This window comes from Ambystoma mexicanum, chromosome 1p (assembly GCF_040938575.1).
Source record: "Ambystoma mexicanum isolate Mex_15411 chromosome 1p, UKY_AmexF1_1, whole genome shotgun sequence".
Taxonomy (NCBI): Eukaryota; Metazoa; Chordata; class Amphibia; order Caudata; family Ambystomatidae; genus Ambystoma; species Ambystoma mexicanum.
This window is the reverse complement of record NC_090921.1, coordinates 1,200,366,746-1,200,384,126: the sequence shown is the minus strand read 5'-3', so window position 1 is coordinate 1,200,384,126 and position 17,381 is coordinate 1,200,366,746.

The window sequence follows — 17,381 nt, the reverse complement described above, 5'->3', positions numbered from 1 at the left end:
GGGTGCGAGGGGCGCACTCTGGGTCCCAGCTAGATGTACCTTTCCACAGTCCAGTAGATGTTCTCCTCCCAGCGCGTTTTCTTGACTTTTGCAATCATCAGGGAGGCAGTCTGTTCAGGTGTTTATTCAGGTGTTGATGGTTACTACCAGTGATGGCCTCAGGGGAGTCTGGTTGCTGTAGTCATTCAAGTAGCCAGGAAACAACTCAACCTCCATTTACAAAGTGTAAAACCCCAGTTGGGGGGAGGGGAGAAAACCAACAGTGTGGCTCTCCTGAGTATGGGCATGTGTCACCCTGGTGCCGCCGCCTCTGGAGCCCGGGACTCCTAAAAGATTTGACAAAGAAGGGTGCGAGGGGCACACTCTGGGTCCCAGCTAGATGTACCTTTCCACAGTCCAGTAGATGTTCTCCTCCTAGCGCGCTTTCTTGCCTCTTGCAATCATCAGGGAGGAAGTCTGTTCAGGTGTTTATTCAGGTGTTGATGGTTACTACCAGTGATGGCCTCAGGGGATTCTGGTTGCTGTAGTCATTCAAGTAGCCAGGAAACAACTCAACCTCCAATTACAAAGTGTAAAACCCCAGTTGGGGGGAGGGGGGAAAACCAACAGTGTGGCTCTCCTGAGTAGGGGCATGTGTCACCCCGGTGCCGCCACCTCTGGAGCCCGGGACTCCTAAAAGATTTGACAAAGAAGGGTGCGAGGGGCGCACTCTTGGTCCGAGCTAGATGTACCTTTCCACAGTCCAGTAGATGTTCTCCTCCTAGCGCGCTTTCTTGCATCTTGCAATCATCAGGGAGGCAGTCTGTTCAGGTGTTTATTCAGGTGTTGATGGTTACTACCAGTGATGGCCTCAATGAATTCTGGTTGCTGTAGCCATTCAAGTAGCCAGGAAACAACTCAACCTCCAATTACAAAGTGTAAAACCCCAGTTGGGGGGAGGGGGGAAAACCAACAGTGTGGCTCTCCTGAGTAGGGGCATGTGTCACCCCTGTGCCGCCGCCGCCTCTGGAGCCCGGGACTCCTAAAATATTTGACAAAGAAGGGTGCGAGGGGCGCACTCTGGGTCCCAGCTAGATGTACCTTTCCACAGTCCAGTAGATGATCTCCTCCTAGCGCGCTTTCTTGCCTCTTGCAATCATCAGGGAGGCAGTCTGTTCAGGTGTTTATTCAGGTGTTGATGGTTACTACCAGTGATGGCCTCAGGGGAGTCTGGTTGCTGTAGTCATTCAAGTAGCCAGGGAACAACTCAACCTCCAATTACAAAGTGTAAAACCCCAGTTGGGGGGAGGGGGGAAAACCAACAGTGTGGCTCTCCTGAGTAGGGGCATGTGTCACCACGGTGCCGCCGCCTCTGGAGCACGGGACTCCTAAAAGATTTGACAAAGAAGGGTGCGAGGGGCGCACTCTGGGTCCCAGCTAGATGTACCTTTCCACAGTCCAGTAGATGTTCTTCTCCTAGCACGCTTTCTTGCCTCTTGCAATCATCAGGGAGGCAGTCTGTTCAGGTGTTTATTCAGGTGTTGATGGTTACTACCAGTGATGGCCTCAGGGGATTCTGGTTGCTGTAGTCATTCAAGTAGCCAGGAAACAACTCAGCCTCCAATTACAAAGTGTAAAACCCCAGTTGGAGGGAGGGGGGAAAACCAACAGTGTGGCTCTCCTGAGTAGGGGCATGTGTCACCCCGGTGCCGCTGCCTCTGGAGCCCGGGACTCCTAAAAGATTTGACAGAGAAGGGTGCGAGGGGCGCACTCTGGGTCCCAGCTAGATGTACCTTTCCACAGTCCAGTAGATGTTCTGCTCCTAGCGCGCTTTCTTGACTTTTGCAATCATCAGGGAGGCAGTCTGTTCAGGTGTTTATTCAGGTGTTGATGGTTACTACCAGTGATGGCCTAAGGGGATTCTGGTTGCTGTAGTCATTCAAGTAGCCAGGAAACAACTCAACCTCCAATTACAAAGTGTAAAACCCCAGTTGGGGGGAGGGTGGAAAACCAACAGTGTGGCTTTTCTGAGTAGGGGCATGTGTCACCCCGGTGCCGCCGCCTCTGGAGCCCGGGACTCCTAAAAGATTTGACAAAGAAGGGTGCGAGGGGCGCACTCTTGGTCCGAGCTAGATGTACCTTTCCACAGTCCAGTAGATGTTCTCCTCCTAGCGCGCTTTCTTGCATCTTGCAATCATCAGGGAGGCAGTCTGTTCAGGTGTTTATTCAGGTGTTGATGGTTACTACCAGTGATGGCCTCAATGAATTCTGGTTGCTGTAGCCATTCAAGTAGCCAGGAAACAACTCAACCTCCAATTACAAAGTGTAAAACCCCAGTTAGGGGGAGGGGGGAAAACCAACAGTGTGGCTCTCCTGAGTAGGGGCATGTGTCACCCCTGTGCCGCCGCCGCCTCTGGAGCCCGGGACTCCTAAAAGATTTGACAAAGAAGGGTGCGAGGGGCGCACTCTGGGTCCCAGCTAGATGTACCTTTCCACAGTCCAGTAGATGATCTCCTCCTAGCGCGCTTTCTTGCCTCTTGCAATCATCAGGGAGGCAGTCTGTTCAGGTGTTTATTCAGGTGTTGATGGTAACTACCAGTGATGGCCTCAGGGGAGTCTGGTTGCTGTAGTCATTCAAGTAGCCAGGGAACAACTCAACCTCCAATTACAAAGTGTAAAACCCCAGTTGGGGGGAGCCCAGGACTCCTAAAAGATTTGACAATGAAGGGTGCGAGGGGCGCACTCTGGGTCCCAGCTAGATGTACCTTTCCACAGTCCAGTAGATGTTCTCCTCCTAGCGCGCTTTCTTGCCTCTTGCAATCATCAGGGAGGCAGTCTGTTCAGGTGTTTATTCAGGTGTTGATGGTTACTACCAGTGATGGCCTCAGGGGATTCTGGTTGCTGTAGTCATTCAAGTAGCCAGGAAACAACTCAACCTCCAATTTCAAAGTGTAAAACCCCAGTTGGGGGGAGAGGAGAAAACAAACAGTGTGGCTCTCCTGAGTAGGGGCATGTGTCACCCCGGTGCCGCTGCCTCTGGAGCCCGGGACTCCTAAAAGATTTGACAAAGAAGGGTGCGAGGGGCGCACTCTGGGTCCCAGCTAGATGTACCTTTCCACAGTCCAGTAGATATTCTCGTCCTAGCGCGCTTTCTTGCCTCTTGCAATCATCAGGGAGGCAGTCTGTTCAGGTGTTTATTCAGGTGTTGATGGTTACTACCAGTGATGGCCTCAGGGGATTCTGGTTGCTGTAGTCATTCAAGTAGCCAGGAAACAACTCAACCTCCAATTACAAAGTGTAAAACCCCAGTTGGGGGGAGGGGGGAAAACCAACAGTGTGGCTCTCCTGAGTAGGAGCATGTGTCACCCCTGTGCCGCCGCCTCTGGAGCCCGGGACTCCTAAAAGATTTGACAAAGAAGGGTCCGATGGGGGGCGCACTCTGGGTCCCAGCTAGATGTACCTTTCCACAGTCCAGTAGATGTTCTGCTCCTAGCGCGCTTTCTTGACTTTTGCAATCATCAGGGAGGCAGTCTGTTCAGGTGTTTATTCAGGTGTTGATGGTTACTACCAGTGATGGCCTCAGGGGATTCTGGTTGCTGTAGTCATTCAAGTAGCCAGGAAACAACTCAACCTCCAATTACAAAGTGTAAAACCCCAGTTGGGGGGGAGGTGGGAAAACCATCAGTGTGGCTCTCCTGAGTAGGGGCATGTGTCACCCCGGTGCCGCCGCCTCTGGAGCCCGGGACTCCTAAAAGATTTGACAAAGAAGGGTGCGAGGGGCGCACTCTGGGTCCCAGCTAGATGTACCTTTCCACAGTCCAGTAGATGTTCTCCTCCTAGCGCGCTTTCTTGCCTCTTGCAATCATCAGGGAGGCAGTCTGTTCAGGTGTTTATTCAGGTGTTGATGGTTACTACCAGTGATGGCCTCAGGGGATTCTGGTTGCTGTAGTCGTTCAAGTAGCCAAGAAACAATTCAACCTCCAATTACAAAGTGTAAAACCCCAGTTGGGGGGAGCGGGGAGCCCGGGACTCCTAAAAGATTTGACAATGAAGGGTGCGAGGGGCGCACTCTGGGTCCCAGCTAGATGTACCTTTCCACAGTCCAGTAGATGTTCTCCTCCTAGCGCGCTTTCTTGCCTCTTGCAATCATCAGGGAGGCAGTCTGTTCAGGTGTTTATTCAGGTGTTGATGGTTACTACCAGTGATGGCCTCAGGGGATTCTGGTTGCTGTAGTCATTCAAGTAGCCAGGAAACAACTCAACCTCGAATTACAAAGTGTAAAACCCCAGTTGGGGGGGAGGGGGGAAAACCATCAGTGTGGCTCTCCTGAGTAGGGGCATGTGTCACCCCGGTGCCGCCGCCTCTGGAGCCCGGGACTCCTAAAAGATTTGACAAAGAAGGGTGCGAGGGGCGCACTCTGGGTCCCAGCTAGATGTACCTTTCCACAGTCCAGTAGATGTTCTCCTCCTAGCGCGCTTTCTTGCCTCTTGCAATCATCAGGGAGGCAGTCTGTTCAGGTGTTTATTCAGGTGTTGATGGTTACTACCAGTGATGGCCTCAGGGGATTCTGGTTGCTGTAGTCATTCAAGTAGCCAGGAAACAACTCAACCTCCAATTTCAAAGTGTAAAACCCCAGTTGGGGGGAGAGGAGAAAACAAACAGTGTGGCTCTCCTGAGTAGGGGCATGTGTCACCCCGGTGCCGCTGCCTCTGGAGCCCGGGACTCCTAAAAGATTTGACAAAGAAGGGTGCGAGGGGCGCACTCTGGGTCCCAGCTAGATGTACCTTTCCACAGTCCAGTAGATGTTCTTCTCCTAGCGCGCTTTCTTGCCTCTTGCAATCATCACGGAGGCAGTCTGTTCAGGTGTTTATTCAGGTGTTGATGGTTACTACCAGTGATGGCCTCAGGGGATTCTGGTTGCTGTAGTCATTCAAGTAGCCAGGAAACAACTCAACCTCCAATTACAAAGTGTAAAACCCCAGTTGGGGGGAGGGGGGAAAACCAACAGTGTGGCTCTCCTGAGTAGGAGCATGTGTCACCCCTGTGCCGCCGCCTCTGGAGCCCGGGACTCCTAAAAGATTTGACAAAGAAGGGTCCGATGGGGGGCGCACTCTGGGTCCCAGCTAGATGTACCTTTCCACAGTCCAGTAGATGTTCTCCTCCTAGCGCGCTTTCTTGCCTCTTGCAATCATCAGGGAGGCAGTCTGTTCAGGTGTTTATTCAGGTGTTGATGGTTACTACCAGTGATGGCCTCAGGGGAGTGTGGTTGCTGTAGTCATTCAAGTAGCCAGGAAACAACTCAACCTCCAATTACAAAGTGTAAAACCCCAGTTGGGGGGAGGGGGGAAAACCAACAGTGTGGCTCTCCTGAGTAGGGGCATGTGTCACCCCTGTGCCGCCGCCTCTGGAGCCCGGGACTCCTAAAAGATTTGACAAAGAAGGGTGCGAGGGGCGCACTCTGGGTCCCAGCTAGATGTACCTTTCCACAGTCCAGTAGATGTTCTCCTCCTAGCACGCTTTCTTGCCTCTTGCGATCATCAGGGAGGCACTCTGTTCAGGTGTTTATTCAGGTGTTGATGGTTACTACCAGTGATGGCCTCAGGGGATTCTGGTAGCTGTAGTCATTCAAGTAGCCAGGAAACAACTCAACCTCCAATTACAAAGTGTAAAACCCCAGTTGGGGGGAGGGGGGAAAACCAAGAGTGTGGCTCTCCTGAGTAGGGGCATGTGTCACCCCGGTGCCGCTGCCTCTGGAGCCCGGGACTCCTAAAAGATTTGACAGAGAAGGGTGCGAGGGGCGCACTCTGGGTCCCAGCTAGATGTACCTTTCCACAGTCCAGTAGATGTTCTGCTCCTAGCGCGCTTTCTTGACTTTTGCAATCATCAGGGAGGCAGTCTGTTCAGGTGTTTATTCAGGTGTTGATGGTTACTACCAGTGATGGCCTCAGGGGATTCTGGTTGCTGTAGTCATTCAAGTAGCCAGGAAACAACTCAACCTCCAATTACAAAGTGTAAAACCCCAGTTGGGGGGAGGGGGGAAAACCAACAGTGTGGCTCTCCTGAGTAGGGGCATGTGTCACCCCGGTGCCGCCGCCTCTGGAGCACAGGACTCCTAAAAGATTTGACAAAGAAGGGTGTGAGGGGCGAACTCTGGGTCCCAGCTAGATGTACCTTTCCACAGTCCAGTAGATGTTCTTCTCCTAGCGCGCTTTCTTGCCTCTTGCAATCATCACGGAGGCAGTCTGTTCAGGTGTTTATTCAGGTGTTGATGGTTACTACCAGTGATGGCCTCAGGGGATTCTGGTTGCTGTAGTCATTCAAGTAGCCAGGAAACAACTCAACCTCCAATTACAAAGTGTAAAACCCCAGTTGGGGGGGAGGGGGGAAAACCATCAGTGTGGCTCTCCTGAGTAGGGGCATGTGTCACCCCGGTGCCGCCGCCTCTGGAGCCCGGGACTCCTAAAAGATTTGACAAAGAAGGGTGCGAGGGGCGCACTCTGGGTCCCAGCTAGATGTACCTTTCCACAGTCCAGTAGATGTTCTCCTCCTAGCGCGCTTTCTTGCCTCTTGCAATCATCAGGGAGGCAGTCTGTTCAGGTGTTTATTCAGGTGTTGATGGTTACTACCAGTGATGGCCTCAGGGGATTCTGGTTGCTGTAGTCGTTCAAGTAGCCAAGAAACAATTCAACCTCCAATTACAAAGTGTAAAACCCCAGTTGGGGGGAGGGGGGAGCCCGGGACTCCTAAAAGATTTGACAATGAAGGGTGCGAGGGGCGCACTCTGGGTCCCAGCTAGATGTACCTTTCCACAGTCCAGTAGATGTTCTCCTCCTAGCGCGCTTTCTTGCCTCTTGCAATCATCAGGGAGGCAGTCTGTTCAGGTGTTTATTCAGGTGTTGATGGTTACTACCAGTGATGGCCTCAGGGGATTCTGGTTGCTGTAGTCATTCAAGTAGCCAGGAAACAACTCAACCTCCAATTTCAAAGTGTAAAACCCCAGTTGGGGGGAGAGGAGAAAACAAACAGTGTGGCTCTCCTGAGTAGGGGCATGTGTCACCCCGGTGCCGCTGCCTCTGGAGCCCGGGACTCCTAAAAGATTTGACAAAGAAGGGTGCGAGGGGCGCACTCTGGGTCCCAGCTAGATGTACCTTTCCACAGTCCAGTAGATGTTCTCCTCCTAGCGCGCTTTCTTGCCTCTTGCAATCATCAGGGAGGCAGTCTGTTCAGGTGTTTATTCAGGTGTTGATGGTTACTACCAGTGATGGCCTCAGGGGATTCTGGTTGCTGTAGTCATTCAAGTAGCCAGGAAACAACTCAACCTCCAATTACAAAGTGTAAAACCCCAGTTGGGGGAGGGGGGAAAACCAACAGTGTGGCTCTCCTGAGTAGGAGCATGTGTCACCCCTGTGCCGCCGCCTCTGGAGCCCGGGACTCCTAAAAGATTTGACAAAGAAGGGTCCGATGGGGGGCGCACTCTGGGTCCCAGCTAGATGTACCTTTCCACAGTCCAGTAGATGTTCTCCTCCTAGCGCGCTTTCTTGCCTCTTGCAATCATCAGGGAGGCAGTCTGTTCAGGTGTTTATTCAGGTGTTGATGGTTACTACCAGTGATGGCCTCAGGGGAGTGTGGTTGCTGTAGTAATTCAAGTAGCTAGGAAACAACTCAACCTCCAATTACAAAGTGTAAAACCCCAGTTGGGGGGAGGGGGGAAAACCAACAGTGTGGCTCTCCTGAGTAGGGGCATGTGTCACCCCTGTGCCGCCGCCTCTGGAGCCCGAGGCTCCTAAAAGATTTGACAAAGAAGGGTGCGAGGGGCGCACTCTGGGTCCCAGCTAGATGTACCTTTCCACAGTCCAGTAGATGTTCTCCTCCTAGCACGCTTTCTTGCCTCTTGCGATCATCAGGGAGGCACTCTGTTCAGGTGTTTATTCAGGTGTTGATGGTTACTTCCAGTGATGGCCTCAGGGGATTCTGGTTGCTGTAGTCATTCAAGTAGCCAGGAAACAACTCAACCTCCAATTACAAAGTGTAAAACCCCAGTTGGGGGGAGGGGGAAAAACCAACAGTGTGGCTCTCCTGAGTAGGGGCATGTGTCACCCCGGTTTCCGCCGCCTCTGGAGCACGGGACTCCTAAAAGATTTGACAAAGAAGGGTGCGAGGGGCGCACTCTGGGTCCCAGCTAGATGTACCTTTCCACAGTCCAGTAGATGTTCTCCTTCTAGCGCGCTTTCTTGCCTCTTGCAATCATCAGGGAGGCAGTCTGTTCAGGTGTTTATTCAGGTGTTGATGGTTACTACCAGTGATGGCCTCAGGGGATACTGGTTGCTGTAGTCATTCAAGTAGCCAGGAAACAACTCAACCTCCAATTACAAAGTGTAAAACCCCAGTTGGGAGGGGACAAAACCATCAGTGTGGCTCTCCTGAATAGGGGCATGTGTCACCCCGGTGCTGCCGCCTCTGGAGCCCGGGACTCCTAAAAGATTTGACAAAGAAGGGTGCGAGGGGCGCACTCTGGGTCCCAGCTAGATGTACCTTTCCACAGTCCAGTAGATGTTCTCCTCCTAGCGCGCTTTCTTGCCTTTTGCAATCATCAGGGAGGCAGTCTGTTCAGGTGTTTATTCAGGTGTTGATGGTTACTACCAGTGATGGCCTCAGGGGATTCTGGTTGCTGTAGTCATTCAAGTAGCCAGGAAACAACTCAACCTCCAATTACAAAGTGTAAAACCCCAGTTGGGGGGAGGGGGGAAAACCAACAGTGTGGCTCTCCTGAGTAGGGACATGCGTCACCCCGGTGCAGCCGCCTCTGGAGCCCTGGACTCCTAAAAGATTTGACAAAGAAGGGTGCGAGGGGCGCACTCTGGGTCCCAGCTAGATGTACCTTTCCACAGTCCAGTAGATGCTCTCCTCCTAGCGCGCTTTCTTGCCTCTTGCAATCATCAGGGAGGCAGTCTGTTCAGGTGTTTATTCAGGTGTTGATGGTTACTACCAGTGATGGCCTCAGGGGATTCTGGTTGCTGTAGTCATTCAAGTAGCCAGGAAACAACTCAACCTCCAATTACAAAGTGTAAAACCCCAGTTGGGGGGAGGGGGGAAAACCAACAGTGTGGCTCTCCTGAGTAGGAGCATGTGTCACCCCTGTGCCGCCGCCTCTGGAGCCCGGGACTCCTAAAAGATTTGACAAAGAAGGGTGCGAGGGGCGCACTCTGGGTCCCAGCTAGATGTACCTTTCCACAGTCCAGTAGATGTTCTCCTCCTAGCGCGCTTTCTTGCCTCTTGCAATCATCAGGGAGGCAGTCTGTTCAGGTGTTTTTTCAGGTGTTGATGGTTACTACCAGTGATGGCCTCAGGGGAGTCTGGTTGCTGTAGTCATTCAAGTAGCCAGGAAACAACTCAACCTCCAATTACAAAGTGTAAAACCCCATTTGGGGGGAGGGGGGAAAACCATCAGTGTGGCTCTCCTGAGTAGGGGCATGTGTCACCCCGGTGCCGCTGCCTCTGTAGCCCTTGACTCCTAAAAGATTTGACAAAGACGGGGGCGAGGGGTGCACTCTGGGTCCCATCTAGATGTACCTTTCCACAGTCCAGTAGATGTTCTCCTCCTAGCGCGCTTTCTTGCCTCCTGCAATCATCTGGGAGGCAGTCTGTTCAGATGTTTATTCAGGTGTTGATGGTTACTACCAGTGATGGCCTCAGGGGATTCTGGTTGCTGCAGTCATTCAAGTGGCCAGGAAAAAATTCAACCTCCAGTTACAAAGTGTAAAACCCCAGTTGGGGGGAGGGGGGAGCCCGGGACTCCTAAAAGATTTGACAAAGAAGGGTGCGAGGGGCGCACTCTGGGTCCCAGCTAGATGTACCTTTCCACAGTCCAGTAGATGTTCTCCTCCTAGCGCGCTTTCTTGCCTCTTGCAATCATCAGGGAGGCAGTCTGTTCAGGTGTTTATTCGGGTGTTGATGGTTACTACCAGTGATGGCCTCAGGGGATTCTGGTTGCTGTAGTCATTCAAGTAGCCAGGAAACAACTCAACCTCCAATTACAAAGTGTAAAACCCCAGTTGGGGGGAGGGGGGAAAACCAACAGTGTGGCTCGCCTGAGTAGGGGCATGTGTCACCCCGGTGCCGCCGTCTCTGGAGCCCGGGACTCCTAAAAGATTTGACAAAGAAGGGTGCGAGGAGCGCACTCTGGGTCCCAGCTAGATGTACCTTTCCACAGTCCAGTAGATGTTCTCCTCCTAGCGTGCTTTCTTGCCTTTTGCAATCATCAGGGAGGCAGTCTGTTCAGGTGTTTATTCAGGTGTTGATGGTTACTACCAGTGATGGCCTCAGGGGATTCTGGTTGCTGTAGTCATTCAAGTAGCCAGGAAACAACTCAACCTCCAATTACAAAGTGTAAAACACCAGTTGGGGGCAAGGGGGAAAACCAACAGTGTGGCTCTCCTGAGTAGGGGCATGTGTCACCCCTGTGCCGCCGCCTCGGGAGCCCGGAACTCCTAAAAGATTTGACAAAGAAGGGTGCGAGGGGCGCACTCTGGGTCCCAGCTAGATGTACCTTTCCACAGTCCAGTAGATGTTCTCCTCCTAGCGCGCTTTCTTGCCTCTTGCAATCATCAGGGAGGCAGTCTGTTCAGGTGTTTATTCAGGTGTTGATGGTTACTACCAGTGATGGCCTCAGGGGAGTCTGGTTGCTGTAGTCATTGAAGTAGCCAGGAAACAACTCAACCTCCAATTACAAAGTGTAAAACCCCAGTTGGGGGGAGGGGGGAAAACCAACAGTGTGGCTCTCCTGAGTAGGGGCATGTGTCACCCCGGTGCCGCCGCCTCTGGAGCACTGGACTCCTAAAAGATTTGACAAAGAAGGGTGCAAGGGGTGCACTCTGGGTCCCAGCTAGATGTACCTTTCCACAGTCCAGTAGATGTTCTCCTCCTAGCGCGCTTTCTTGCCTCTTGCAATCATCAGGGAGGCAGTCTGTTCAGGTGTTTATTCAGGTGTTGATGGTTACTACCAGTGATGGCCTCAGGGAATTCTGGTTGCTGTAGTCATTCAAGTAGCCAGGAAACAACTCAACCTCCAATTACAAAGTGTAAAACCCCAGTTGGGGGGAGGGGGGAAAACCATCAGTGTGGCTCTCCTGAGTAGGGGCATGTGTCACCCCGGTGCTACCGCCTCTGGAGCCCGGGACTCCTAAAAGATTTGACAAAGAAGGGTGCGAGGGGCGCACTCTGGGTCCCAGCTAGATGTACCTTTCCACAGTCCAGTAGATGTTCTCCTCCTAGCGCGCTTTCTTGCCTCTTGCAATCATCAGGGAGGCAGTCTGTTCAGGTGTTTATTCAGGTGTTGATGGTTACTACCAGTGATGGCCTCAGGGGAGTCTGGTTGCTGTAGTCATTGAAGTAGCCAGGAAACAACTCAACCTCCAATTACAAAGTGTAAAACCCCAGTTGGGGGGAGGGGGGAAAACCAACAGTGTGGCTCTCCTGAGTAGGGGCATGTGTCACCCCGGTGCCGCCGCCTCTGGAGCACTGGACTCCTAAAAGATTTGACAAAGAAGGGTGCAAGGGGTGCACTCTGGGTCCCAGCTAGATGTACCTTTCCACAGTCCAGTAGATGTTCTCCTCCTAGCGCGCTTTCTTGCCTCTTGCAATCATCAGGGAGGCAGTCTGTTCAGGTGTTTATTCAGGTGTTGATGGTTACTACCAGTGATGGCCTCAGGGGATTCTGGTTGCTGTAGTCATTCAAGTAGCCAGGAAACAGCTCAACCTCCAATTACAAAGTGTAAAACCCCAGTTTGGGGGAGGGGGGAAAACCATCAGTGTGGCTCTCCTGAGTAGGGGCATGTGTCACCCCGGTGCTACCGCCTCTGGAGCCCGGGACTCCTAAAAGATTTGACAAAGAAGGGTGCGAGGGGCGCACTCTGGGTCCCAGCTAGATGTACCTTTCCACAGTCCAGTAGATGTTCTCCTCCTAGCGCGCTTTCTTGCCTCTTGCAATCATCAGGGAGGCAGTCTGTTCAGGTGTTTATTCAGGTGTTGATGGTTACTACCAGTGATGGCCTCAGGGGATTCTGGTTGCTGTAGTCATTCAAGTAGCCAGGAAACAATTCATCCTCCAATTACAAAGTGTAAAACCCCAGTGGGGGGGAGGAGGGAAAACCATCAGTGTGGCTCTCCTGAGTAGGGGCATGTGTCACCCCGGTGCCGCTGCCTCTGGAGCCCGGGACTCCTAAAAGATTTGACAAAGAAGGGTGCGAGGAGCGCACTCTGGGTCCCAGCTAGATGTACCTTTCCACAGTCCAGTAGATGTTCTCCTCCTAGCGCGCTTTCTTGCCACTTGCAATCATCAGGGAGGCAGTCTGTTCAGGTGTTTATTCAGGTGTTGATGGTTACTACCAGTGATGGCTTCAGGGGATTCTGGTTGCTTTAGTCATTCAAGTAGCCAGGAAACAACTCAACCTCCAATTACAAAGTGTAAAACCCCAGTTGGGGGGAGGGGGGAAAACCAACAGTGAGGCTCTCCTGGGTAGGGGCATGTGTCACCCCTGTGCCGCCGCCTCTGGAGCCCGGGACTCCTAAAAGATTTGACAAAGAAGGATGCGAGGGGCGCACTCTGGGTCCCAGCTAGATTTACCTTTCGACAGTCCAGTAGATGTTCTCCTCCTAGCGCGCTTTCTTGCCTCTTGCAATCATCAGGGAGGCAGTCTGTTCAGGTTTTTATTCAGGTGTTGATGGTTACTACCAGTTATGGCCTCAGGGGAGTCTGGTTGCTGTAGTTATTCAAGTAGCCAGGAAACAACTCAACCTCCAATTACAAAGTGTAAAACCCCAGTTGGGGGGAGGGGGGAAAACCAACAGTGTGGCTCTCCTGAGTAGGGGCATGTGTCACCCCGGTGCCGCCACCTCTGGAGCCCGGGACTCCTAAAAGATTTGACAAAGAAGGGTGCGAGGGGCGCACTCTGGGTCCCAGCTAGATGTACCTTTCCACAGTCCAGTAGATGTTCTCCTCCTAGCGTGCTTTCTTGCCTCTTGTAATCATCAGGGAGTCAGTCTGTTCAGGTGTTTATTCAGGTGTTGATGGTTACTACCAGTGAATGCCTCAGGGGATTCTGGTTGCTGTAGTCATTCAAGTAGCCAGGAAACAACTCAACCTCCAATTACAAAGTGTAAAACCCCAGTTGGGGGGAGGGGGGAAAACCAACAGTGTGGCTCTCCTGAGTAGGGGCATTTGTCACCCCGGTGCCGCTGCCTCTGGAGCACGGGACTCCTAAAAGATTTGACAAAGAAGGGTGCGAGGGGCGCACTCTGGGTCCCAGCTAGATGTACCTTTCCACAGTCCAGTAGATGTTCTCCTCCTAGCGCGCTTTCTTGCCTCTCGCAATCATCAGGGAGGCAGTCTGTTCAGGTGTTTATTCAGGTGTTGATGGTTACTACCAGTGATGGCCTCAGGGGATCCTGGTTGCTGTAGTCATTCAAGTAGCCAGTAAATAACTCAACCTCCAATTACAAAGTGTAAAACCCCAGTTGGGGGGAGGGGGGAAAACCAACAATGTGGCTCTCCTGGGTAGGGGCATGTGTCACCCCGGTGACGCCGCCTCTGGAGCCCGGGACTCCTAAAAGATTTGACAAAGAAGGGTGAGAGGGGCGCACTCTGGGTCCCAGCTAGATGTACCTTTCCACAGTCCAGTAGATGTTCTCCTCCTAGCACGCTTTCTTTCCACTTGCAATCATCAGGGAGGCAGTCTGTTCAGGTGTTTATTCAGGTGTTGATGGTTACTACCAGTGATGGCCTCAGGGGATTCTGGTTGCTGTAGTCATTCAAGTAGCCAGGAAACAACTCAACCTCCAATTACAAAGTGTAAAACCCCAGTTGGGGGAAGGGGGGAAAACCAACAGTGTGGCTCTCCTGGGTAGGGGCATGTGTCACCCCGGTGACGCCGCCTCTGGAGCCCGGGACTCCTAAAAGATTTGACAAAGAAGGGTGAGAGGGGCGCACTCTGGGTCCCAGCTAGATGTACCTTTCCACAGTCCAGTAGATGTTCTCCTCCTAGCACGCTTTCTTTCCACTTGCAATCATCAGGGAGGCAGTCTGTTCAGGTGTTTATTCAGGTGTTGATGGTTACTACCAGTGATGGCCTCAGGGGATTCTGGTTGCTGTAGTCATTCAAGTAGCCAGGAAACAACTCAACCTCCAATTACCAAGTGTAAAACCCCAGTTGGGGGGAGGGGGGAAAACCAACAGTGTGGCTCTCCTGGGTAGGGGCATGTGTCACCCCAGTTCTGCCGCCTCTGCCCTACCATGCCCCTAACCAGGAGAGCCACACTGTTGGTTTTCCCCCCTCCCCCAACTGGGGTTTTACACTTTGTAATTGGAGGTTGAGTTGTTTCCCCAGTGATGGCCTCAGGGGATTCTGGTTGCTGTAGTCATTCAAGTAGCCAGGAAACAACTCAACCTCCAATTACAAAGTGTAAAACCCCAGTAATTGGAGGTTGAGTTGTTTCCGGGCTCCAGAGGTGGCGGCACCGGGTGACACATGCCCCTACCCAGGAGAGCCACACTGTTGGTTTTCCCCCCTCCCCCCAACTGGGGTTTTACACTTTGTAATTGGAGGTTGAGTTGTTTCCTGGCTACTTGAATGACTACAGCAACCAGAATCCCCTGAGGCCATCACTGGTAGTAACCATCAACACCTGAATAAACACCTGAACAGACTGCCTCCCTGATGATTGCAAGTGGCAAGAAAGCGCGCTAGGAGGAGAACATCAACTGGACTGTGGAAAGGTACATCTAGCTGGGACCCAGAGTGCGCCCCTCGCACCCTTCTTTGTCAAATCTTTTAGGAGTCCCGGGCTCCAGAGGCGGCGGCACTGGGGTGACACATGCCCCTTCTCAGGAGAGCCACACTGTTGGTTTTCCCCCCTCCCCCCAACTGGGATTTTACACTTTGTAATTGGAGGTTGAGTTGTTTCCTGGCTACTTGAATGACTACAGCAACCAGAATCCCCTGAGGCCATCACTGGTAGTAACCATCAACACCTGAATAAACACCTGAACAGACTGCCTCCCTGATGATTGCAAGAGGCAAGAAAGCGCGCTAGGAGGAGAACATCAACTGGACTGTGGAAAGGTACATCTAGCTGGGACCCAGAGTTCGCCCCTCGCACCCTTCTTTGTCATATTTATATATATATATATATATATATATATATATATATATATATATATATATATTCAGTGAAAAAACTTTGCTAAAGGGATATATATATATATATATATATATATTCAGTGAAAAATCTTTGTTAAAGGGACGTTATGGTTCCAAGTAAAACCGAAAAACCCTTGAAATTCACCAGTTATGGTAAGCTAAGCAACCATAACTCGCGCCACCACCGTGCACTGCTAAGACTAACACCCACGACATCAAAGATGACATCACAAATGCCATTGATGACATCACTGATGACATCACATGTGTATGTACTTTTCAGGAAATATGTGTACAAGGGATTCTTATTATAATGTTGCGAAACATGTGTCAAGGATCATTGCAATAAATATCATACCCTAATTAGTGCATTGAAGGATGCATTGATATAAATAGCATTCTATTATGGGGTTCTATCTAGTATACTAAGCTACTCATGCAGAAACATAGCATTGTGTGCAGCATATGATGAAAGTACAATATTCATAATGTTGATATGTTGAATAATGAAATGATAACTGTTTTCTTATTAGAGTTTTGAGTACTGTGAAATATGTAATAAGTAGATAATAAAACCCACATATTACATAATTGCATTACTATAGACAAAACACAAAGAGACAAGAACACATACCAATATGTGTATATGCAGGGAAAGTGAAGTAAGCAAAAAAGCAGAAGTAGTAGCAGAAATAATTCATAACTAACTGATTATCTTTATGCAAATAAATGATTGCTCTGTTTGAAAGCTGCTATTTTCCCTATGTATATGTATCACATGATGTGACTGGACCCTAAGGAAAGTAATGTGAGTACAATGTATACAAATATGAGCATATACAAGGAAAGTACAGTAATAAAAAAAAACAACAGAACTATCAGAAAGTGCTGATAACTCTACTGATTATCTTCATGCACAGAAAGGATTGCTGTCTTTCAAGCTTGTGTCTTCGCCTATGTATATGGTTCATATTATATGACTTGAACCTAAGGGAATTACTATAAGAACATACTTGAAGGATAAGTCTACAAATATAGTACGTTTACCATTTTTAGTTCCTGACTGTTACTGAAGAAAACCATGTGGCCTAGATATGTCAGTAATGGAAAAAAGAGGGAGCCAGACATGTGATGTCACAGTGATGTCATCAATGGCATTTGTGATGTCATCTTTGATATCGTGGGTGTTAGTCTTAACAGTGCACGGTGGTGGCGCGAGTTGTGGTTGCTTAGTTTACCATAACTGGCGAATTTCAAGGGTTTTTCGGTTTTACTTATAACATAACGTCCCTTTAACAAAGTTTTTTCACTGAATTTCATAGGTTTTTAGTAGCGCAACATAACCACAACGTCCCTTTAACAACGTTTTTTTCACTGAATTTCATAGGTTTTTAGTAGCGCAACTTAACCATAACTTCCCATTAACAAAGTTTTTCACTGAATTTCATTGGTTTTTAGTAGCACAACTTAATAATAATAACTCTGATTTTATCTACATGTAAAATTGAACATACTGAACCTTCTCTACTGAATTTGATGTCCGCGAACTCTTTTAATGTCTGCGGATATGTTCGGACAACAGTCCCACTACCTAAAAACTCTGGGGGGGTATGTTTGATTGTTATATCATAACATATGAACATTTTACAAATTCACAAACCAGCACACATACACATTATATGTAGTAATACATAAAAAGTGTAACCCATATATGTAACACACTAACCATTCATTTAAATACAATATGTTCTAAAATGGAATATACCAAAAGAAGATAAATAGGCTTCCAACATAATTACCTCACAGACACTCCACAACTAAGAGCAAGAGCAGACCTACAGAGTACTCAGAACATAACTTACCTGAAATAGTAAGTGTACCGCATTTTACTCATATATTTATACATTTTCTGTATTAGATTAAAAAATAATAATATTATCTTTTTTTTTCTCACAGAAATGTCTAGTACTTTGGAATGGCTAGAGGAGCATTTCCCACATGAGGAAATGTCAGAAGATGGTGAAACCAATGGTAGATACTTTACAATATAAACCATATAATTATTATTATTTTATATACATTTAACATATATATTTTTTTTGTACAGAGCATACCAAAATAGAAAATACCTCTGAAGAAGCTGTTATGGATAACACTCTTGACAGCATAAAAGAAAAAAAAATGACTTATTTTTGACCAATTTTAATA